The sequence below is a fragment of the Phacochoerus africanus genome, chromosome 10 (genome assembly GCF_016906955.1).
Source record: "Phacochoerus africanus isolate WHEZ1 chromosome 10, ROS_Pafr_v1, whole genome shotgun sequence".
In the NCBI taxonomy this organism is placed as follows: domain Eukaryota; kingdom Metazoa; phylum Chordata; class Mammalia; order Artiodactyla; family Suidae; genus Phacochoerus; species Phacochoerus africanus.
The window spans coordinates 34,139,544-34,165,475 of NC_062553.1; the positions used below are offsets into that span (position 1 = coordinate 34,139,544).

The following is a 25,932-nucleotide window of genomic DNA, read 5'->3' on the forward strand; positions in this document are numbered from 1 at the left end:
TTTTGTTGTTCCTTGCAATTTAAATCATTAGGTGCATAGCGGAATCCACCTGTACATGTCTGTCCTTTTGAAGAGAGACACAGAACAATATGGTAACTCAGTTTCCAACTTGACAGAAGTGATCTTGAGTGACTTGCTATTTCATTGAAATTTTTCTTCCAGTGAGAATGTGGCTTAACAATGTTCTATTACTTTTGTTGCAGAATTATTATGAGATTGTTATGAGCAAAATATGTTAAAGCATTTTTTTAAATTACAAAAGGCATAAACTACATAGGATTTTTAGACTATGATATAAAAGACCTATTTAAGAAGTGGTAATTAGCCTTATTATACTATAAATTTGCTTAACTGCTGATTTCAAAATTTTTTCCCACTGTACCTAAGATGTCTCCATCTCATTCCCATTAAATAGAAGGATCTAATGGATAGACTGACCTTGTCCTTTAGTCACAGCATTAACATAGTCCTATCCACATCAAAGGTCAGGACTATTAAGTTTATTGGCTTACAGATGAAAGTAGATGAGAGCTAAGTATACCTAGTCCATGTAATTATATAATGCACTATTTTCAAATACCATTAATAAAATGAAAAGTAAGAAACATTTATACCTCTAAATTAAATCTTCAATTTAATATTTGGTAATATTTAATAATATAATTTAAATGTCTTTCTGTATCCTCTACTCAAATTGCAGTTGACAGTTTTAATCAAGACTCAGGTATAATTTCCTGTTCTGACTTTTTGGTCAGAATCAATCTATTTATAATTTCATAGTATAAACAAATGGCGGTGAAAAAGAGTAGTCAAAACTTTTCAGAAGCAACAGAAAGAAAACTCAAACATTGTTAAAAATAGTATACTTTAATAAGTGAGCATTGCCAAGATGTGATTGAAACTGCTTTCATACTAAATAGACTCTAATAGAAAATGACAGCATGTGGAGAGCCAGTTATCATGTATTTGAAAGCTTCTTGGCTTGCCTTTCTTGGACTAACTGAACACACAAAGTTTGTTACTAAGTATTTTTCTTGATACATCAGTATGGTTTTGGCAGCACCACTAAACAGATGAACTATCTAAGGGGAGCTCTAAAGTAAAATGGGCATCAGCTGCATAAATTAAAGCTATTAGTTCATTGTTTTATGTGAACCGCTGCATGCTGGGTTCTATCATAGTTACTCAAATGATCGTTTCCAAAAGTGCACTCGGGAATATTGACTACCAGCTGTTAGATATGATGTCTGTTTGTTAATGATAAGCCAGATACAGGAAAGAGACAAAAGCGATTTTAAATCTTCAGGACAAAGTGAGACAGTATACCCACCTACCTACCTGTGTTGGTAAAAGTTCAAGCACTTATTCCTAAGGGGCATTTATGAGTAATTTATGATTGGATAAGTGGCCTTAAAAAGAAATGAGTATATCTTGACTTCCAAATAAGCTTGAGTATATAGTTGAGAATACTAACTTCTAAACTTTAGGATTTAAGCAAGAAATGAAGCTGGATGTTAATTCAACTGAATGAAGTTAAGTTGGCATAATAGAGTTTTGAATTGGACCATGAATATTGTAGAGTACTCTAAAGGATATTTATATTCATGTTTGAAAGGCTATGTAAAGAAACTATAGAAGAAAATAAAAGTAGGTAATTTTATAAACCTATGAATAAAAGCATAATAATCTTTGTTCATGAAAATGTAGTCATCTAATGCATATAAATATATCCATAGGCAAAGAAAGGGGTCTTAAAACTAAGTCTTGTGCTTTAAAATAATTTTCAGGGGTCCTTGTCATGACTCAGTGTGTTAAGAACCCAACTAGTATCCATGAGGGTGAGAGTTCAATCCCTGGCCTCACTCACTGGGTTAAGGATCTGGTATTGCCAGGAGCTGCAGTGTAGGTCGCAGATGCAGCTCAGATCCTGCATTGCTGTGGCTGTGGTGTAGCCCCAGCTGCAGCTCTGATTTGATACCTAGCCTGGGAAGTTCCATATGCCATGGTTGCGGCCTTCAAAAGACCAAAAAAAAAAAAAAAAAACCCAAAAACCCAAAACATTAAAAAAAAGAAAAATTGTGTCTAGGAGGGCAATGCAGTATAGCACTTAACATTGCTTTTTACTCTTATCAGAAAACAAAGGAACACATTGATTTGAGTCTTATCTCTTCCCTTTATTGTGTGACCTCAATATACTACTAAATATTTTTAAGACCTGATTTCTTCATTTTCAGATGGGGATAAGAGTATTATTTACTTCAGAGGGAATGCTTCATCCTTACTTTTAAGATTCCCTTTCTGTGGTTTGAACTCATTTTAGCAAAACCTTGCTTTCTTCCCTTTAATCACTCTCTATAGTAGGAATGAAAGTGAACAATTGGATCAATAAGAGTTGGGGAAAATAAAATGTCATGGTGAATATCACTCCTACCTTCTTTCTCGTGGAAGCAATGACCCTGATGTGGAGAAGGTTCTGTCCGAGTTCAGCCCTGCTTGGAGATATGGGCGTATTTCCAGTTGATCCAGGGTTCAGCAAACATACTTGCTTATCAGACCTAAATCCGCATATTCCAAGTTGACTGCTTTTCATGGTGATATTTTAGGAACTCTCATTCCTTCTTTTTATGTCTCAATATGTTCAGAATGTGGGAAATAGGATATACGTTATGGACTGGACCTTTTCAGAAATCCCAACATCCACCTTGGTATTCTAGCAATTCTAGCATAGTTTCAATCAAATTTCGAAGCATTTCATTAATAATGGTAGTGTAAATATACAGTAAAAGCCAAATATTTTGCTTCAATGATTAGTTAAGGAATAATATAATCAAAACATTGGCTTCACTTATAAACACCCTAGAATCTACCTTTCCCCAAAAAACTGATTTGTAATATTTAATATACTAAACATACTAAAAGTCTTGAGTTTTCCCCTGAAAAATTGAAATACCTGTATTCTCTATCTTATGAATCACACTTCTATGACTGGCAATATCCACCAGTCCTGGTTCAATGATATATAGTAGAATTTATCTTAGACTCAAATTAATCTCTATTTACCTTTTGAGTTATAATTTACAGAGAGAACTCAAGGACTTTTGCTGGGTGACAAATCATTTTACTTTTTACCATAACCTATTATCCCAAATTATACTCTCAAGCTTTCTGTGTAATTAATTTTTTCACAAACCTTTACTGTCAATAAAAATTTTCAAGTTACATTTATCTTTTCCCTTCTGCTTCATAAAGTAGTTTCTTCTACTTTAGTTGTGAAAAAATTGTTTGAATTATGGTGTTGATGATAGTAAAGTTAATAGCAACATTGCTGACTACTTACTATATTCCAGGTAATCTTATTATTCCCATTTTACAGATAAGAAAATGCTGATGCAGAATGACTAAGCAATTTGGCCAAGATTACATTGCTATCAACTGTGAAGCTGGGACTATTATGGCTCAGAGACTCTGACTCCAGTGCATATATGTTCTAAAAAATTACACCATGTTCTCTTGTGATCTGTGTCTACATAGACACATGATGAAAAGGATTAACTGTGTGTTTCCTTATACATTTTAATTCTAAAAGGACTCACATGAGGCTTCCTTATCTCTTGAATGAGATGAGCTAGAATATTGTGGTAGATTGATGCTATACTACCAATACAAAACAAAAGAAAACAAAACATCTTTAGCCTCATGCACTGTTTTTAGGCAAGACTAAGTAGGATATTTGACATGCATATTAGAATAAGGAGAGTAAACAATGTATTCTTATGCAAACCTCCTTAATAAAACATTTTTTTAGCAAGGTGAGATTTTAAAGTGAAAAGAAAAGTTGGCTAATAATGGACTGACTCTAAGAAAAGAATTATTCATTATGAGACTCTTTCTGCAAGCTAAAAAAAACAAAAATGGAGAACTTCTCTACAAATTCATTAAAGAACTTTGGCTTAATTCAAATTTGAGTAAATATCAAACCTATTATCTATTTGCTTCCAAAATTGCATTCTGTTGTGTTTTTGGAATGTGTATTTAGTGTTGGTTAGATAAGCAAAATTATAAAAGTTAATGCATATCTGAACCATTTTAATTTTACATTAGGTTTGCTGTAAATTGTAAACTTGGCCCTAGAATTCTCTTCCCAGAATTGGCCTAGAATAATTTGTCCAGAGGAACAGATATATTTCTAAAAACATCTACAAACATTACACTAATGTAGCAGAAAATAAGTATGTAGTTTGCCTCTATTCTGGTGAAGGGAAAGTTAAATATTTTCTTCTTTGTCATAGAAGAAATGTAATACTTTTATGAAATTTCAAGGATAAATCCAGGTCTACACTTTACCTTGTTGTACATTACCTTGTTCATTTTCAAGCAGAATGATATGATGAAAATTGTTTTGATATTCTAATGTGGAAACTGAAAACACTTTAAAAGGATAGAACTTCCCTAAGGGAAATAAGATTGTTGGTTCACGTTGAACATTTGCTCAGGTATTAAAACACAAAAACTAAATGTCTTCCAAACGCCAAGGTGCCCTAATAACAATCCTGGAGGCTCAGAAAGATGTGTGGTAAATGAGGGAGGTAGAGGAAAAATCTGGACCAATGTCAGAAAAAAACCCTACACAAATAGTTCAACCCTGTTGTTCCTGTTGTTTAATGTCATTTCTAAGACATTCAGGGAAACTAGTCCAGTATGTTCAGGCCACATTTCAATGTCACACTGGCTACATGTTTGTTCTCAGAGGAACAAACTTGTCAAGTTCAGAACATGCTCATGTTACTGAGACAACACTGCGGCAACATTGCATTATGTTTGAGTATGAGTGAGAGCAAGAACTCACATACGAAAACAAGAGAACATTTTCTGAGAGATACAGCATCCCAGGAAGCTGAACGTGGGAGTGGCATAGGATGGCCAAGCCACCTCAACAGACACCAGGCCACTGTAGTGTAACCGACATTGTAATAGCACCCCCAGGAATGATCCAGCTAGGTGCAATCATTCCAGTTAGAAGAGGATTTCTTAGATGCCACTTGTATGTTAATTTTAGAATTATCCTTCATAACTTCCTAAATCAAAATGCATTCAGAATGTGCTGATATTTTCATATGGAAGTAAGAGTTTGGAGTTATAGATACATCGGCTTTTAAAGAATCTGTAAACTTCTAATGTAACATTACATTTCTAGTTGAATTTTGTCCCAAAGTTAGTTATCCGTAAAGGCTCTGTTCAATTTACACCATCTTGTTCGTCACAAAAATTTTGACAGAGAAATTTTTTATGCAAAAGGAGAAGTAACTTCCTCTAGATCAGGGATTCACGGAGTTAACATTGGAGATAAGTGGCTTTGCGTTCGGAAGGGAGAGTAATTTTAAAGTAAGTTGGAAAGCGATCCCCTTTCGATTTGTAGCATGAAAGGAAAATGGAGAAAGAGGTTCACAACTTTCTTTGATGAGTGTGGTACAATAGCATAATTTGCTTACTATTTTCTTCTTGTTTTATTCATGTAAAGAAATCTCACAGAAGTAGTTAATGCTGATGAACTGGGAGATTAGGAATTGGATGAGAACATTGCTCATGGCAGGATATTGTCAAAGGGAGTTACTTCATGTAGCTAAAGCAGATTTAGGCAATGTACAATAAATTGAACTATGGTGAAAGGGTAGTTAATAATGGAGATACATAGAAATATAGATAGGTAGGGGCATATATGTATTTCAAAATAGCATAATGAATCCCAATATTGGAAGATGAGCAATGAATAGAATAAAATAGAATAAATGAAGTGTAAGGTTTTAGGTTGAAGGTGGTAAAAATTAAGCCAAAATTCCTGTAGAAAAGTGATGCCTCATACTGGATAAATTCAGAATAAGGCAAGCAAACGAAAACATAAAAACACACGATGGAAAAATTCAGGATTAAATAGGCACTTGATATTTAAGAAAGGGAAAGAGGAGTTCCCGTGGTGGCGCAGTGGTTAACGAATCCGACTAGGAACCATGAGTTTGCGGGTTCGGTCCCTGCCCTTGCTCAGTGGGTTAAGGATCCGGCGTTGCCGTGAGCTGTGGTGTAGGTTGCAGACGCGGCTCGGATCCTGCGTTGCTGTGGCTCTGGGTAGGCCGGTGGCTACAGCTCCGATTCGGCCCCTAGCCTGGGAACCTCCATGTGACGCGGGAGCGGCCCAAGAAATAGCAACAACAACAACAACAACAAAGACAAAAAGACAAAAAAAAAAAGAAAGGAAAAGAAAAATATTTATCTTTCTCTTCTCTCAATTACCTGTTTTTTTGTTTTGTTTTGTTTTGTTTTATGGCTGCATACATGGCATGTGGAAATTCTTGTGCCAGGGATTGAATCTAAGCCACAGCTGTGGCAATGCCAATGACGGATCCTTTACCCACTGTGCTAGGCTAAAGAACCTGCCCCTCTGCAGCAGTCAGATTCTTAACCCACTGTGCCATGGTGGGAACTCTTCAAGTACCTCTGTATTTTTGCTGATAGCTAAGAAAGAAAAGGAGCAAAGGAGTCATGATGACACAGGTAAGGGAAGATGCCATTACCATTAGGACTTTACTGAGAGCTTTGGAGAGATATAGACAGATGCTAGGATTTCAAAACAGTTAGAAAACAAGTAGATAAAAGAAGAATCCAAGCATTTATCTCTTTGCAGTTCTAAAGAAGAAAAAGACTCTGAAGAATAGGAGTTAATATTGATTATAAAATCACAATTCAGTCTTTTTTTTTTTTTGTCTTTTTGTTGTTGTTGTTGTTGCTATTTCTTGGGCCGCTCCCGCGGCATATGGAGGTTCCCAGGCTAGGGGTTGAATCGGAGCTGTAGCCACCAGCCTACGCCAGAGCCACAGCAACGCGGGATCCGAGCCGCGTCTGCAACCTACGCCACAGCTCACGGCAACGCCGGATCGTTAACCCACTGAGCAAGGGCAGGGACCGAACCCGCAAACTCATGGTTCCTAGTCGGATTCGTTAACCACTGCGCCACGACGGGAACTCCAATTCGGTCTTTCTTAACCTTAAGGTTTGGTCTATAGCAACACTTTAAAGATGTAGCAACCGGAGTTCCCCTGTGGGGCAGGAGATTAGGGAATCGGAATTGGCACTGCTGTGGTGCGGTTTCAACCCCTGGCCCAGGAATTTTTTCATGTCACGGGTGTGGCCAGAAAAAAATGTAGAAACTATTCACACGTTTAAACGTGGGGTTGAAGTTCAACATTTCTGAAGTACAGAGCTATGTAAGAAGCAAATCAATGATTTTAATAGAATCAAATTCCTTTATTTATTTGTTTGTTTATTTGTTTATTCATTTATTTTGTCTTTTTAGGGCCGCACCCTCAGCATATAGAAGTTTCCAGGCTAGGGGTCAAATCAGAGCTACAGCTGCTGGCCTACATCACAGCCGCCGCCACGGGGAATCTGAGCTGTCTCTGTGACCTACACTACAGCTCGAAGAACCGCTGGATCTTTAACCCACTGAGCAAGGCCAGGGATCACACCTGCATCCTCATAGATATGAGTCAGGTTGGTTAGTGCTGAGCCACAACAGGAACTCCTCAAATTCCTTACTTATAACAAAGTAAGTATTTAATAAATATATTAACAGTAGGAACAAAACTCTAGAAGAACATAACAAAAAGAGAACATAATTGTCTTGGGATGTTCAGGGGTAGCATAGGTTGGGTGATCCCATCAGGAGGCAAAATTTATACCACGTTTTGTAGTTTCAGTAGGGTTTTGCCCAACGGAGGATAAAAGCTGTAGGTGTCTGTGTGTATGCGTATTTCTGTCTATGTCTGTGTCTAGAGGTGAGAGGCCAGAGAAGTCTTCTTTTTCTTCTTCAGAAGAAATAGCTTGCTTGAAAGAAAGCAAGAGAACACAACTTGCTTAGGGCTCATAAGACACAATTGTGTCCGGTGGGGTTCGTGGGTAAAGAAGGGCAAGAGATTAGACTGGAAGAAGGTGTCATATGATGGAAAAGGCCATAAGGCATAAAATTCTAGGCGAGCTGGGGAAGGCAACCTGGAGAGGCTGGTTGACTTCCCGGGTGAATATGGAGGTTTTGGTGTGACTGGAACATGGCTTTGGACAAAGCAGAGCCTATAGTACAAAGTCAGAAAAAAACTAGAGGTCATGGGAGATGGAGCCCAGGAAAAATGGTGGAAGGCTGTGTGTGTGTGTGTGTGTGTGTGTGTGTACACTGTAACTAAACTTGGCAAACTTCTGAGTATGATTTGGTCTCTTGCGGGAAAAGGAAAACGGGTGGTATATTGAAGTCTGGGGCTTGTCTGGGGCATGAGCCAGTCAGCCTGCATGGCATTAAAAGATTAATCTCACAAACACCGATGTAAGAGGTTATCAGACCCAACATTCAGTCTTCCTGCAGAGATTAAAATGTGCTAACATCTGAAAACGGAAGCTGGAGGCGCCATGGTTCACAGAGATTAGAGCAGGTGAGGCCCAGAGAGTCGAGTGTGTTTTGAGTCTTCCTGAGGATGCTTAGCTTTAGTCTTAAGGCCCAAGTCAGAGCAGCCAAGCAAGCCAATTGTCTTCATTCTTGATTTCTTCCCCCTCACACAGGAAGGCATTTAGCCAGCAACATCCCTTGTAATGCTGTTTCTTTTGGCCCTTTTCTCTGTGGATAGTTAAAAATGTTTTCTAGTCCACCATACCACATACAACCTCGTGCACCCATGCACGCACGTTTACAAACACACAGCTCACATACTTGTGCTCTGCTTTAGTTAATCCGCTTCCTTCTTTGCCCTTTGATGACAAAGTGATACGTGATACATGCACGCAGAGCTTCGAGTCCCATCAACAGTGTAGGTCATGGCCCTTGGTGACACAATAGTGATCTCTTTTTGTAGGTGGCAAGTCCAAAGTAGGGGTGAATGTCACATGCCATCTTAGGTAGGAAGTGGAAATTAAAATCAAGATAGAGGCGGAGTTCCCGTCTTGGCTCAGCGGTTAATGAATCCCACTAGGAAGCATGAGGTTGCGGGTTCAATCCCTGGCCTTTCTCAGTGGGTTAAGGATCCAGCGTTACCATTAGCTGTGGTGTAGGTAGTAGATGTGGCTCAGATCTGGCATTGCTGTGACTCTGGCATAGGCCATCGGCTATAGCTCCAATTAGACCCCTAGCCTGGAAACCTCCATATGCCACAGGAGTGACCCTAGAAAAGGCAAGAAGACAAAAAAAAAAAAAAAAAGAGGCAATCAATGACCCATTTCATCCCATAAAAATCTCTGCAAGAAAACAATGGGCCACTTTTATTACCAATTTTATTAAGCATGAGAAATTGCAGAGAAAAGGTGAAAGCAGTGCAGCTTTCCTAAACTCTATAATGGATAAAATTAGGTAAAAATATGTACTGCAAAATTCAGACTTCCTAACTTTTTTGCACCACTGCTTTGTTAGAACCACTGCCAAAGCAGGGAGACAATAAAGCATAGTGTATCTTCAATTTTGACTATCTGTTAGGGGAGCTCTTTGCATGTCTCTGTCATGTGAAAAATATTGTTGTAACTGATGCTGTAGAAAAGCTTGTGATTCTGTAAATTCTATATAAATCAATATTCTATTATTGAATTTGCCTCAATGCAATGATTCCTATAAATAACTGCAGGCCATCTCCTAAGGATTTTAAATTTGAAGCATTTCAAAATCTATTTTCATTAACCAACACTAATATAAATTTAAATAGATTTTACCCTGAAATTTCTGTGAGTTAAATCACTGCCATGTATGCTGTATTCCATCTCTAAATAGTCGTTCTTAGGATGTGAACAAGTGTTCAGTGGTATAAATGATCTAAAAGAAAAAATTAAATGAACATCAGGAGAATTAGGTAGTGCCTGTAATTTTCGAATATTAGGTTATAGATGGACACTCTGTAATTATAACTCCCTTGGGGCAAATTAATGCTTAAGTTGAATTAATATTTAAGAGAAATGACTTCAAGAATATATGCCAAACAGATGTACTAGATAGTACTAAAGTCTATTTATTTCCATTTATTTAAACAAAGATAAAGGAGAATTTACCAAGAAAATTCCAATTCCTTGCATTGCTGCCAACAAGCAAAATTTGCCACAGTCTGTCCCCATGATTAAACAAAACAGGAGAAGCTAGGCACTGCTTGGTCCAATGCTTCCATGCTTATGCCTTGGTTGGCATGCTCACATTCAGGGAGGCACCAGCCTCATTCAACAGCTCCTTTCATTAGCCTATACCTGTGGCTCGATAAGAAATGGCCATTAGCACACATCCAGACCCTAGTGAAAAATTTAGATTCAAACAATTACATTTGGAATGGGTAAGGAATGGGGTCGTACTATATAGCACAGGGAACTATACCCAGTCTCTTGGGACAGAGCATGATGGAAGATGGTATGAGAAAAGGAATGCATACGTGTATGTGTGGCTCACTCACTAGCTGTACAGTATAAATTGACACAATGATGCAAATCAACTATAATACACTTGATCTTAGCCAAAAGGCCAAGAAGCGATGCAAATCAACTATAATAAAAAAGATACAAGATATCTAAACAAAACAAAACAAAAAACTTAGATTGACTCACTTCCTTTTAAGAAAGCTAGAGTAGAGCCTATCAAGAGTGGACTGTCCAAACCATAGGATCTTAATTGGGTAACTTTTTATTGGGTACACATTTGGATGATAAGAAATGAAAACATTAGATAATTAGGTGCATTCCTTTGGCACTTTGGGGGTGAGCTTGGGGAGACGGGCTGGCAATATACATTTACTGCCTATATAGAGTAGTAAAACAAACAAACAAACAAACACCAATCTCGCAGTTAGAGCTGAAGGTCTGGTTCAAATCCCACTGCTTACCATGATTTTAACAATATCCTTCCATTTTCTGGTATAAATTTCTTCATATGTAAAATGATATATTTAAATTAGGTAGATCTTTTCCAATTTGAGAATATAAAGGTAAATTACAAGGTAGGCAGAAATAGTGCCAGAACTCTAGAGAACAAATACTGGAAATATTCTTTCCAATATTGGAAAAAACAGTGTTAGATTCAATTGGAAAAGATTCTTATGCTCAAATGGAAAATATTATTAAATACAAATAAAAGGTGAACTTTGGAAAATGAGGGAGATTGTCAGTTTTTTGAGTATTCATTATGGACATGGCACTCTACTAAGTGCTTTACTTATGTAATCTTTTTAAATTCTACCAATGTCTATGTGGAATGTAAAATATTGTAGTTGTAACTTGTCCTTTTTATATGAATGGGTAAAATGATAAAATTTCTCAAAATAGTAACAAATGTAATTAATGAAGTAACTCTGCAGGCACAGAAATCATTACGGAGAAAACTGAAATGAGAAAAAAACAAAACTGGGACTTTGCTCTGCAGATGTTTACTTAGCCTGAAGATTAAACTTGGAAGCTTTAAACCTAAAGCCTTCATTCTTGGTTATTTTAAGAATTCACCAATCCATTTATTTTTCTTTTAAATTTGTTTCTCAAATGCATTCAACAAAACAGATTTAATCCCTCCTTTTTGAGGGGGTTAGGGAAGGTTGGAACTGAATGCTTACAATAACCTTGTTTTCAAAATGCTTAGAGTAGTGCAGGGCACATAAGCCATTTTAAAAATAATAGAACTTTGAAGGTAATTATTCTAGTATTGATCAGATAATACGCTTCCTCTGTGTGTTGGAATTAGACATCCACTCTCTTAGCTGTGTAACTTCACAGTGGGTTTTACTGTGGGTGGGACATACATTCCTGCTCCATTGATTTGGGGATGGGTGAAATGACTGGCTTTGGTCAATGGAATGCGGAAGTTGCCAGCAGAAACCAAACCACGACTCGAAAAGACACATGTACTCTGATTTTCATTGCAGCACTATTTACAATAGCGAAGACATGGAAACAACCTAAATGTCCATCGACAGAGGAGTGGATCAAGAAGAGGTGGTACATATACACAATGGAATATTACTAAACCGTTAAAAGGAACACAATAACGGCATTTTTAGCAACACAGATGGACTTATAAATTATCATGCTAAGTGAAGTCAGTCAGACAATGAGACACCAACATCAAATGCTTTCACTGATGTGGAATCTGAAAAAAGGAGAGACCGAACTTCTTTGTAGAACAGATGCTGACTCATAGACACTGAAAAACTTACGGTCTCCGAGGAGACAGTTTGGGGGGTGGGGGGATGTGCCTGGACTATGGGATGGAAATCCTGTGAAATTAGATTGTTATAATCATTATAGAACTACAGATGTGATAAATTTATTTGAGTAATAAAAAAGAAAAGAAAAAAAAAAACATCGTGAGCTTCCATATCAACTCCTGTGCTCCTGCTGTCTACAAATAGAATAGGCGCATTCAGCAATACCTACTTCAGCCTGGATCCTAGAATGAAGTTAGATGGAGGAGACCTTCAGAGGAAGGTTGGGGTTTAGCCTGACCCAGCCATGCCCAGCCTAGATCCATGGCCCTATAGCCACAATGCACCCTGGGAGGATGAGATTATGTTTGTTGTAAACCCCTGAAATTTTGATACTGTTTGTTATCTGGCAGAACATGACTGATACAGTTCTCAAACTATTTTTAGCAGGAGTCACTTTTCTTTTTTTTTTTAATTGTAGAATATTGAGCTGAGTCGAGGGAATTAATGCATTTCTCCAACAAACTTCTTTGACTATGCTAGTACAAATTAAATAGTGTGTAATATCCTAGACTAGATCCTCATTCACCAAATGTTTCACAGGTTAACTTGGTAACTCTATCTCTCAGCTTCAAAGAATTTCTTTTCAGAGTTCCCGCTGTGGCCCAAGTGGATCTGTAGCATCTCTGGAGCCCTAGGATGCAGCTTTGATCCCTAGCTCTCCAAACAGTGGGTTGGGGGATCCAGCATGGCCACAGTTGAGAACTCCATATGCTGCAGGGTGGCCAAAAATGAAAAGATAGTAAAAAAATAAAAAATTAAATTTTTTTAAAAGAATTTATTTTCCGGTATTTTCCACTATTTAATTACAGGTATATGAAATTTCTAAAAGGAGAGTTGAACTTATCCAGTGCTATCATGTTCAAATTTTATTTCAAAGTAAAACGCCTACAAAGTGATTTTTTTTAAAGAAGGTGTACTCAATATAGTGTTAAAATGGAGTAAGGCGATTTCCTATATTAAAGCTTAAAAAATAACAGCTGAACTATTACATTATAATCAAATAGTCTGCCATTAACATTACAACTTCAGATGGCATAAATCTTACCAAGTCAATGTGAAGAGGACTGGAGAAAGCTCGGTTGGCTTCCTTCTACTTTTACACCACAGCCAATACTATAATACTGAGTGCTTTATTTTGGATCAGTGCTTTTCATCTTCGAGGAGTATAGGGCATGTTCATCACCTGGAGATCTTAGTACAATGCAGCTCTGCGGTGGAGACTGAGGTTCTGCATTTTCCATTTCCAGCACCCAGACTACTTTCCTCTGCAGTTAAGCTTCATCACAAACTCATTTAAAAAGTACTTCCAGTTTATATACATTGTAGCATATTGCCCGAGATATATACTGTTTATAATTCCTACTTCTGCAGTATCCGTATGACTGGTTAAAACGCAACTGATAAGTCCATATTGGAAGGAGAAGCTATTTGTTTTGATATGCAGTGCTAAATGTAATAAGCTGCTTTTCTCTAATTTTTAAATGGAGAAAAATAGATATAATAAAATCTTTTTTAGATTGCGAATATAAGGTATTTGCTGTGTTTTAATTCCCATTGATATAATGTATTAGAGTTACAGAGGTCCTGTGTAAATTGTCTGGGGCGATGCCACCATTACGTGTTGAAGTTAGGATATATAAATAAAAATAGCCTATGTCCAAAGCCTTTGAAATTGATGGGTATATGATTTCATTTACAATTTTTATGTATAATTTTAGAAGATGCCTGGACATCTACCCATCACCTCTATATGACGTAAGAGAGGCCAGATTATACTGTAGTAATAAACCACCACCTGGTTGCATTGGCCTTAAACAACAAACTCTTATTTCTATATACTGAATTTGTCTACAGTGCAGAGGAAAGAAGTTCTGTTTATTATTTTTGTTTAGGACTTCAAGCAGAAGGAACAGTTTTGATATCGAATATTTCTGGATTGATATGTGGGAAGGAAATATGACTCTGAGAGATTTCACATGGCCAATTTAGGTTCAGTCTAGAAGATATATCTGCCACTTTAATTTCCAATAGTGGCTAGAACCAGGTTACATGTCCTGACTCAATTAGATGACAACTTAATGGAATTCTATTTTCTGAGGAACCAAAAATAATGGATAAATTGTATTCATGGTAACCACAGACCCCTTTCCAAGTTACCAATGATGTACATTACATTGAATTACAAAAGTATCATATCATGTGGCCCCCCATGGGTAGGACACATTTCTATAGAAATACCACAAACTAATATATTTACTAAATCTAGAAAAAAAAGTTTGTTACTACAATAAAACATTCCTTCTGTGTACCTAGGGTTTCATCAGTTTTCTGAGACACACATTTTGAAAGGAGATTTTATGCTTTCATTTAAAAGTGATTTGAAAATAAATCATCACCTTAAAACCAACCTCTTCAGTATCAATCTCTCCCTCTAACTCCCAATATCAGTTATCCATCCCTCTATAACATTTCCATGTCAATCAATAATTCTATTATTTTCTCAAACTTCCGTGACATTTTTGATGTGTTTTGATTACTTATTCTTCAGCATGATCCCCACTGCAAATGCTGAATGCTAATCAAAATGGAAAATGGTTGGTCGTGGTTTAAGCAGAAAATTGCACTGGTCTGTGGGATGCCTTTAGGACACATTTATTCACACACCATGCTGTGGTATCTCAGGTGTAACAGATGGTGTGCAGTGGCTGTCCATCACTCAAATGGGATGGTTTGACAGTTAGTGTTGCAGAAGTGTGGGGGGTCAGTATCCATTAGCTTTTATTAATTATCACCTGACATGACACTAGCTAATCCCCCTTCATCACCTATGGTCACTCCATTATTTTAATTAAAGCCACAACATTTAAAGGTGAGAAACCCAATAATAAATTTTTTAAGAATCTAAAAGTGTAGTTGTTACTCTAAAATTGGCAGCAGTCAAAGAAAAAAAAGAAAAGAAAGAAAGGCTTGGTGATTTGCTACTTCAAAAAATAAAAGAGAAAAACAAAATGAAACAAGACCAAAAATATACAAAACTTCTCTACTCCCTCTCTTCATTCTTCACATCCAATCAATCATCAACTTCTGCTGATTCTCCCTTTATGTCTTTTTTTTGTACTTTTGTCTTCTCTTTCATATTCCTACTGTCATTTGCATATTTCAAGTCTAAGCTCCACTTCAACAGGACTGATGCTATTATTATGTGTGCCGTTAATTCAGCTTCACCAGGTTTAGTGTCTCTTTCCTTTTCTAAAAATTTTCATGATTCCTATTTTCTATGTCAGTGTTTCTCAGTGAGAGTGATACTGAACCCTAGAGACAGTTTTGGAATTTCATGGGGAAGGACTGTTTTTTCACCATAATTGAGGGGATCCTGCGGGCATAACCAAGGGTGCTGGACACAGGCTTGTTAGACAGTAAATGTGGGGCAAATTCACACCAAAAGGGTTTCCTTGCATCTTGCGTAATTTCCATCTTGTGCTCAAAAACCTACTTAAAATTAAATGCATCTAGAAACAAACCCTGTTTTTATAAGAGCATAAAGTATTTTATACATTTTAATGTAGAATGAATTTTTCAAGGTGCCACTAATATTGATATTGAAAGAAAACCTTTTTATAACTTGATGAAAAGTTACTTAATATTTCTGAAAATGACATCACTAACACCCATTATCTTTGGGTTTTTGTCAAACACAAATAATCAGCACTAACTTGATTACTCTTTAAAAGTCCATTCATGGTGATTCTGAATAGAGATGCAATTGAACCTTTTCATGTATTCCTCAGTAGTCATGTCTAAGCATCTGCAGATCATAATACATGTTATTTCTTTATAAACTACTTTATATATACATTTTCCTTTATACAAAGTAATATAACAGTTAAGACATTATATTTTTGAAATGTTTCTCATTTACTTCAGGATATTACTAAATTTGTTATCACAGAATATTTACTATAAAAATAGAGTTCTATGCTGTACAGCAGAAAAAATGTATTGGGGAAATAACAATTGATTACAATTAAAAAACAAAACAAAATAAAATAAAATAAAATAAAATAAAATAAAATAAAATAAAATAAAATAAAATAAAATAAAATATAGTAGAGTTCTGAGGTGTTCGCGCTGTGGCACAGTGGGTTAAATACATGACTGCATGTCTCTGGTCACTGTGGAAGTGGGGATTCAACCCTTGGCCTGGTGCAGTGGGTTAAGGATCTCGCATTGCTGCAGCTGTGTCATAGGTTGCAGCAGCAGCTCAGATTCAACACCTGACCCCAGGAACTTCCATGTGCCATGGGTGCGGCCACTAAAATAAAAATAAAAATAGAGTTCTGTATCTAATATTGGTGAGAATCCACTGAAATAAATGGCAGAAAAATTATTTTATTGCCTCTTCAGGCCCTCCAAAATCTCCTCTCGTATCCTATCTTCCACCACTCTTCAACGTGCACCCTCTGTTTCTGCCAAATTGGGGAGTTCCTCTTCCCTGAGTGATCTTTAGCCCAGCCAGCAATGCCTTCTCTTCCTTCTTCCTCTTTATCAAAAGGCTCTCCATTCTTCAAAGCCAATCTCTCCTGATCGCCCAGACTTTCAGTGGGGAATCTATATCTGTAATCTTCAGTACCATGCATTAGTCACTTAAATCATGCTGTGTATCTGTTTTTTTTTTTTTTTTTGTCTGTGTCTTCTAAATCAATTTACAGCTTCTTAAGGATTAAGATGTAGGAACTCTCTCTCAGATTCCTTCATCTTCACCATGGTGTCCTGTATACTCTCTATATAAGAAGTACAGAAGAGAATTTGTTGATTGATTAGTTTTCTGGTTAATGTACATTTATTTCAGTGCTTCTCAAAACGGATATATGAGGATCATATGGGAGGTTATTAGCAGTGAAAATAGTGAGGCTGTAGCCCAGACCTCTTAGGTCTAGTTCATTGATCTATAAACTCAGAGTCTATAGAGAGCTTCTGTTGTATTTGACTGGTAACTTCTATGTCTTCCTGGAATGCGAATCTAGCTGCCCTTTTTCTGATGTCACACAGCATTTGTGATGAGGGCTAGTTCAGTGTTACTACAATTTATCAGAGAATGCTGGTGCTATCAAGCACCATATTGACTCACTGGCCTCTGCTGTAGGTGTTGCTCAGCTGAGTCCCTGTAAAGTAGTGGCTTTTTGTACCTGCATAGAAGCAGTCAGAATGACAAATAATTCTATTTCCTATGATCACCTCTATTCCACTCTCCAATTTTAGTTGCCAAAAGATTGGAGATTCTTGATAAATCAAGGGAAAAATAAATTGTGGGTTACATTTCTTTCGTAGTATACATAAAATTTCCATATCCGTCAAACCTTTTTACTTTCCTTGTTTATTGCCATAAATACATAATAAGTTGAGAATTTAATCATTGGACTACACAATAAAATACAAAAGAAGCAAGCAAGAAAATAAAGCAAAAATCACCTGTATTTTCCTTTATGTTTTATTCCAACTTTAGGCAAAAGACATAGTAATCTATCTCTTTGTTTTAATAAGCATCATTAAGGTTGTCATACACACATAAAATCCATGATTCCATGAAACTGAGATATTATTGAGAAACACACATTGTCTAATATTCTCCTTTCTTTAGGAAAACACATAAAGTGAACAATTCCATCCAAAATAAAATTTGGTTGAGAAGCCTGTCAAAGTTAGTTGTGATTATTTTCCTCTCCAGTGAAAGAAGCCGTCAAATGCTCTCTTGTACAGATCACCTTGAAGCAATTTTTAGGAGGGCTTTTCAAATTATATAAGTGTGTTAGAGGCTAGCTCCCTAACCAGTGGAAAAAGCCTAAGTCATCCACTCATTCATTTGGTAAATAATTTTTGAGTCCTTCCATGCAGCAGATGCTATTTTAGCCACTGGGGATATAACAGGGGCTACAATAAAGTCCTTACAATGCTATTTTTTATGGGTGAGAAGGAAAAATCCACCCAGATATGGGATGAAAATACCAAGCTGAGCCAAGTGCCATAAGGAAAATGAACAGGATTAAGGGAAAGAGTGATGGTGGCTATTCTTTCAGGTGAAACTGTCAGGAGAAGCCTCTCTGAGGCGTTGGCACTTGAGCAGGGCCAAGGGAGTCTTGCCTGAGAGCAACAAGTATCATATGGAATGGGGAGCGCATGGCACGCCGGGAGAACAGCAGCACATTCTGTTGTGATGGGGTTCCTGAAGTAATTTTCCATGGGGGTAGAATGAATCAGGGCACTGGTCTTGCTGGGGCACTGGGCTCGGAAGGGGGTGAGTGTGGGGCCTCTTTCAGAGCACAGAAACTTCTGGGTCAGACCTGGGTCTTCTGTAAGGACGCAGCCCTGAGGCGCGCCTGTGAATGAAGAGCTGCAGATGGTGGGCTGTGATCTCCAAGGACACCTTCAGCTCAGCAGAAGGCAGTGTTACCCGTTCTTTCATATAAATGCAGCTGGAAGAGGTTCCTTGCGGCCAACTGGGGAACTGAAGAAAAAGGCAGTTTTGCCTTCAGAGACAGTTTGGTTTCCCTGACATCATCTTTTGAGTGGCTTGGCCCCACAGGCTGTCGACTCCTCCTTGTAGGCTAGGCTCAGCAGTACCCGGATGCCTGAGCTGTGCTGAACACGCACTGGTTCAGTCCCAGAGGGACCTCTTCCCTGTGGCCAGAACCTCCTCCTGCCTATGAAGTTGGAGCACAGAAGATCCTGCATTGACCTGACTACCTGGGAAGAGGCACTGGCTGTGAGCATGTCGCTGAATTTGCAGAGAGGCATATCCAGGTTCTGAGGGTCCTCTGTGAGAATAGGAATACACAATTATAAAAACAAAGTCAAGTTTGAGTGTTTAGTTTAAGTGAGAAAATAAAACACAATGAAATATGAATTTTGAATGCTGACAGATACACAACCATTATGACATTTGAAACAAATAGCATTTTTTAAATGAAGTGGTTTCTTTACACATATGTGTAATATTTTTCCCTCTATATTTTCTGCTTGTATAATCTTTTCTTTTGTTTTCCCTTTATCCTCCCTCCCCAACCCTCTTTTCTGAAAACCACAAATATGACCTCTTTTTCTGTGAATCTGGTGGGTTTTTTTAAATTTTAGATTCCACTATAAATGAGATCATGGTGTTTAATCTTTCTCTGTCTTTTTTCACTTGGCATAATGCATTTATGGTTCATGCATGTTGTCACAGTGGTAGGATTTCTTTGCTTTTTCTTTAATGGCTGAATACTATTCTATTGTGTGTATATATATATATATATATATATATATATATATATATATATACTTTATCCATTCATCCATCAATGAACATGTAGGTTGTGTCCAGGTCTTGGCTATTATAAATAATGCTTTTAGGAACATGGGAGTGTTTGCATACTCTTCGACAATATCATGTAGGTGCTTATATAATCATTTAGAACGTACCTGTGTAAAATGTAAAAATCATTCTTAGCTCATAGGCAATAACACTAGTGGGGACTGTGGGCCAGATTTGATCCATAGATATAGTTGGCTGACTCCTGGTTTAGAAAATTTTCTTTGATCTTCAGAACTCCATATTTGTAACATTCACGTAAATTTGGAACATGCTGTTAAATTTGGAAAACCTGGCAATATAATTTATTAACCAAACCTTTGAGAAAAAAAGTGCTTTTTGCTAATTACATTGACACTACAGGTATAGATAGGAATATCTTTGACTTAACGACCACACTAAATTACTTTGATAATCCAACATTTAGCATTTATGAAAACAGTTAAAATATTCTAGCTAATCAAATATTTGTTTTCTAATTCACCATATCCACTAATACGATTGTAGTGGCACTGCATTAGTTTTCTGTTGCTGCTGTAACAAATTACCACGACCTTGGCAATACCACAAATTTATTTATAATCTGGCTGTTCTGTATGTCCAAATTTGACACAGGTCTCACTGGGCTAAAATAAGGAATATCAGCAAGGCTGCATTCCTTTTTGGAGGCTGAAGAGAAGAATCTAATTCTTTGCCTGCATGAGCTTCTAGAAGCTGCCCACACAACTTGGCTCCTGACTCTCGTCTTCCATCTTGAAAGCCAAAGATGCTGCGTCTCTGTGACCTTCCTTCCCAAGTCACATCTCCCTCTGACCAAGACTGGGAAAAATTATCTCATTTTATGGGAACATGGGATTATATTGGGCCCAGAGGGAAAATATGGGATAATCTAGAATTGCCTCACTATGTCAAGGTCTTTAACTTAATACACTCTGCCAAGTTCTTTTTGTCATGTAAGAACACCGTCACAGTTCTGGAAATTTGAATAGAGACATCTTCAGGGGTGGTTGTTATTATGCCTGCCTCAGGAACACATTTAAAAATTGATTTCATTGTTTTTTGTCAAGTCAGCAACCAATTTGATATTTTCTGCAAGTGTTCATATGGCATAGTCATCTTCATTAACTGGACAATTAAAGAATCTAGGAGGTGATTTATTACTTCCTTAAAAGTTCTCTCATCTCCTTATTGCTTTTATTATGAACTGCATGTCATTTCCTCTGCATCTGCCCTACTTTATTAGGACCAGATGCATTAGATGTGCTAAAATGACCCTGTATGCTAGAATGAACAAAATGTGTGACTTAGAAGTGATTAGTATGTGTAAACCTGGCTCCAAATTTGCTCCCTGTACTTATTCAATCTAGTGTGATTCCATCAAAAAAGGAAAACACATTATGGCATATTTATATGTGCTGTGTTATCAGGTATATTTATGATTGGAAAAAATTTCCATTTTGACTAGGCATAGATAAGAACCAAATCATCTGCTTAAAATTTTATACATGATGATTGGACAAATTTTCTGCAGACCAACTTTGGTCTCCAGAACTTATTTTTTTTTTTCTGTTCTAGATCGCATAGGGTAAATATATATTTATATATATTTGCCACTGTATGCAAAAGCTTGATGTGGGATCTCAAATTCCAAAGCAGGGACTGAACCCAGGCTATAGTGGCAAACACCAAATCCTAATTACTAGACCACCAGGGGACTCCCTATTAGGCACTTTTTTTTTTTTTTTTTTTAAGGCATGCACCCATGGCATATGGTTTCCAGGGTAAGAGTCAAATCAGAGCTACAGCTGCTGGCTTACGTGACAGCCACAGCTATGCCAGATCCGAGTTGCATCTGTGATCTACACCACAGCTCAGGGCAACACTGGATCTTTAACCCACTGAGCAAGGTCAGGGATCAAACCTGCAACCTTACAGTCCCCAGTTGGATTTGTTTCCACTGCACCACGACAGGAAATCCCTAGGCATATTTTTATGTTAAAGAACCTCTGGCCCTGCACCTTCATTTCACAGTAACATGTGGCTGGTTAGAAGGGATACTCTTGGAAGCTAGCACCAACTTAACTATACATAAAACTAACAGCAAACCAAGTAAATATAATCCAACCTGTTATATTTCCAGTTCAACGTCTCTTCACCAGAATTCCCAGCTTAAATGACATTCAATCCAATGGCACAGGACATGAGGGGAAATGCAGCTCAAGGGACAGCAGAGGAAAGAGACAGCTGTCTAAACTGCTTGTGGTTAAAATGTCTTACTTTGCATATTAATAAAGCACCTGCCCCTGTGAACACATGTCTGCGAGCTCCCCTATGGTCTTGAAATAGCTGTGTTCCAAGCCATGAACAAAACCATCAGCTTCAATAGCTTCAAGACATCTCCACCTCTGTCAATTTGAAAAGGCCTCTTCACTGAAGGTGACACTGGAGAGTGGATTTGCTCATCTTTAAAGTTTCTCTACATCGGGAAAAGATACAGCCTTGGTACCTGCAATGCTACCTTCCACTGAATAAAGGCTTTCCTCAGCTTTGTGCTTTGGGAAGTATTGCTCTTATTCAGATGTCAGGGAACCATCCATTATGGTACTTGTTTCACCAACATGGGTAAAAACATGTTAGACTCTCTCCTTTTACAAAACACAAGTGAGCCATCAGATCCTTGGGGAGCAAGAGGGAGTTTTTCCTGTATTTTGGAAGGATTTTTATCCCCTAAGGGCAGTGAGGACTCAGTTCCTGAACTTTGGTATTGGATTTTTGTTTACCCCAAAATAAAGCAAAAGAAAAAAATCACTATGAACAAATTAGAATCGTGGAGTGTTCTTTAAAAATGCTACATTGGAAGGATATATATTCTGAGCCCTGGAATTCAAGCAGATGATCAAAGCAATCATCAAAAAAAGAACAAAAAAAAAAAGAAAAAAAAAGAAGTTAGAGCCTTTTTATGTCTGAGAAATCTTTTTTAAAAATCTGGATGCTTTTGAGAGTTATTATATTCTAAGCCAGTGGCCAATAAACAGCAACTGATATTTATGAAGCAAGTTGTGAAAGTGGATACACTTTTTTGAGTACCTGCTGTGGTTCTCACAGCAGCCCATTTTGCATGTAAGAAAACTCTAATTTCTGTTAGTTTAGAAGAACTATATACCCAACCCAACTTACCCAGGACCATAATTGGTCTTCCAAACTAGAACTGTTTTTATCATTATGTTTCTACTCTTTCCTATATTGCAAGAAAAACTATGTTGCACCTGTCATGGAAATTTTTCAAGTATAATTTTTTTTTGCCACCCCCACCACATGTGGAAGTTCCCAGACCAGGGATCAAACCTCCACCCAGCAGGGACCCAAGCCACCACAGTGACAACACTGGATCCTTAACTTGCTGCACCACAAAAGATCTCCTATAAGAAGTTTTTTTGTGCTCAAAAAACTTACAGTATACATAGCAGATAAGTTGAAAAATACATAAACTTACAGAAGATGTTATAAATCATGTTATAAATGCTACACACAAATGACATACTAATTTGTCTAAACAGTCAGAATTTACCTCAGATCCCGCAGGAAATTCCTAACAGCTCTGTTCCATGGTCATTTTGCATTTAAATATAATTACTAGAGTCTTAAAAAAGGAGTGGTTTATATATAAACAGCTATGTCAGCTTGGTATCTTTCTATCCAAATTTTATATATATTCTCCAGCTTCTTTATTTTTTTCACAAGGAAGATGAACCTCAGAAAAATGGCTGACAACATTATGGTTCCTGGTGATGAGCAGAGATGTGCTTGGCTTTCTCGATATAAATGAAAAACTGACATAAAAAATGACTTGAATGCAAAGAATTGATACCCACTCCATCACACATCAAGTAGGGTTTATAGGGCATTGCCTTGAGTTTTTCAAACAGGTCGAGTTTAAATTAAGGACATGGTCTTTTACAAAACAGCCTTACCTTCTTCAATTTCATCTTGAAGGTTCAATGATTTAAATGTTTTAATAGCTTCAAGGTATAATATTTTCTGAGTGCTGAGTAGGTTTGACGAAACTTTAGAATGATAGGTTCTGGACAATTCCTTCTAGCAAATTAGCTGGTGCTACTTGTAAGTGTGGTCCAGACAGCCAGTGAAAGACGCATTTCTCAGTTCTTGAAAGATGCCTATTTTTCTGTCAGTGAGCTGACGATGTCACAGAAGGTCCCTACCCTAACTGATAGCAGACTCCAAAGAGAAACTCAGATCCAACAAACACCTTATTCTACCCACGGACTTCCTCCTCCAACATGTTATTTTATTAAGTGCCCAGGTAGATATTTACTTTATAAATGCCAAATCACCAGCCGCCATAAATTTCCTGAAACATGGAAACTTAATAACTTCTTAAGGTGTACTTACCATGAAAGGCAAAAGAAATAGTGTGGTAACAACCACATAAATTTTATGTTTTGATAGTTCATAATATTTGGGAAAGATAACTTTATCTAAGAAACTCAGAAGACTTGTAGAATTTGTTGTCATAAAACACAGAGTAATCCCATTAGTCTTTCCTTTTTTTGGAGACATTATAGAAGATGGATTAATTGTTAGTTCTACTAACTTTCTTTTTCTTTTTAGGGCTGCACCTGCGGCATATGTAAGTTCCCAGGCCTAGGGATCAAACTGGAGCTGCAGCTGCTGGGCTACACCATAGCTACAGCAATGCTAGATCCTCAACCCACTGACAAAGGCTGGTGATTGAATCTGCGTCCTCATGGAGACTACATCGGGTTCTTAAACAGCTGAGCCACAACAGGAACTCCTAGGTCTACTAACTTTTCGTAGCTACGATTATTCTTTTATAATGATCCAATATTTCTTTACCTTTATTTTTCTCAAGACCTTGATATTTTTGTCTCAAACGGGTTATGCAACCTTTATAAGACATTGAAAATGAAACTAAAGAAGCCATAGTTATTCCATTTTTATTTATTTATAATTTGATTTTAGGACAAATCAAACCATGCCAAAACTTTTAATCTAAATTTAATTACCATATACAGTGTGCTTATTAGATCTTTGGCAATCCTAGGATCTTTTTTTTTTTTTTTTGGCTGCACTAGTGGCAGGTTCAATCCTAGGCCAAGGATTGAACCTGCACCACAACAGCCACTAGAGCTGCTACTGTGACAATGTGGGACCCTTAACCTGCTGCGCCACAAGGGAACTCCATAGGAACTTTTATATAGAATTGGAATTTTAATATCCACTATCTTTTAAGTCCTATGTTGTATTGGAAATAAATTAAATTTATATTAAGTTAAGTGATGTCTTTAGGTTTATGTAGTCAGTAAGAGAAAGAGTTTATCTTGAAGTTCTTTTTTAAAAGACTGTGCCATAAATATCATAAATAGATAATTGATATCATACATGAAAATCATACCATGGAGTTGCAGTTAATAGTAAATCCAGAGTCAAGCTGCCTTTGTGAAAATATCAGCTTTGTCACTTAGGAACATTTCTTGGGCTCCAAATCTCTAGGTTTTCTTCATAGAATTGCTCCTTCTGACAAACAGCATCCAATTCAGAGCCAATCTCTGCTTCCTTTGATCTTCCCCAAATCACTTAACACATGCCCAGATTTTTGAGTAGGTCCTTTCTCACCTTCTCTCACTGGAGTCCAGTGCTCCATGTTCATGTTCCCCTTCATTGCAATAGGTCAAAAACCCAACTTGATTCAACTACAGGCATATTTCTGGTAGTTTATAGCTGCAATGTGTAGAGGTGAACAAAGAATGCCCTCAGCATGATCAACCCCAGACCAGACCCACTGTCTTTTATTTAATTTGAGCAGATTAGAAGCTTATATGATTTACCTTCAACCTAATTCATTTCTTATCTATGATCAAGTCATTTTACTTTCATGGAACAATCTTTGTTCAAGCTACGTAGCATCTCTTACTTAAATTTTATAGCCCTTCAACCTGCCTCTCATCCTCCATTTTTATGTTAGTTTGGAGAGATTTTTCTAAAGAACCAAAATAATCATGTCTCTGCTTAATACTTTCCAATTAGTTCTTACTGGTCTTATGATTAAGACAAAAATCCTTAGCTTGGCCTATATGCAAAAATATTACAAATTATTCTTTGCCTTGGAAAGTCCTGATCTATGCCTGGTATCCTGGAAAAATTAATAGCCCCACTGCTTACCCTCAGGAGTATAATAATTTTATAGTCCCCATGTTCATAGGGACCTGAATTATCTGGTCTATATCCTCAACTCCATTCTCATCTTATACTACCCTCTCCTCTCTCTGTGCTTCATCTACACTTACTTTTTATTTC

At 37.2% G+C, this 25,932-nt stretch overlaps 2 pseudogenes; both read right to left on the reverse strand.

Moving 5' to 3' along the window:
• Window positions 1-25,285, reverse strand: part of LOC125137383 (HAUS augmin-like complex subunit 3) — a 69,371-nt pseudogene extending 44,086 nt beyond the window's left edge.
• Window positions 10,368-10,534, reverse strand: LOC125110441 (uncharacterized; annotated as a pseudogene).
• Window positions 25,286-25,932: the final 647 nt, after the last annotated feature.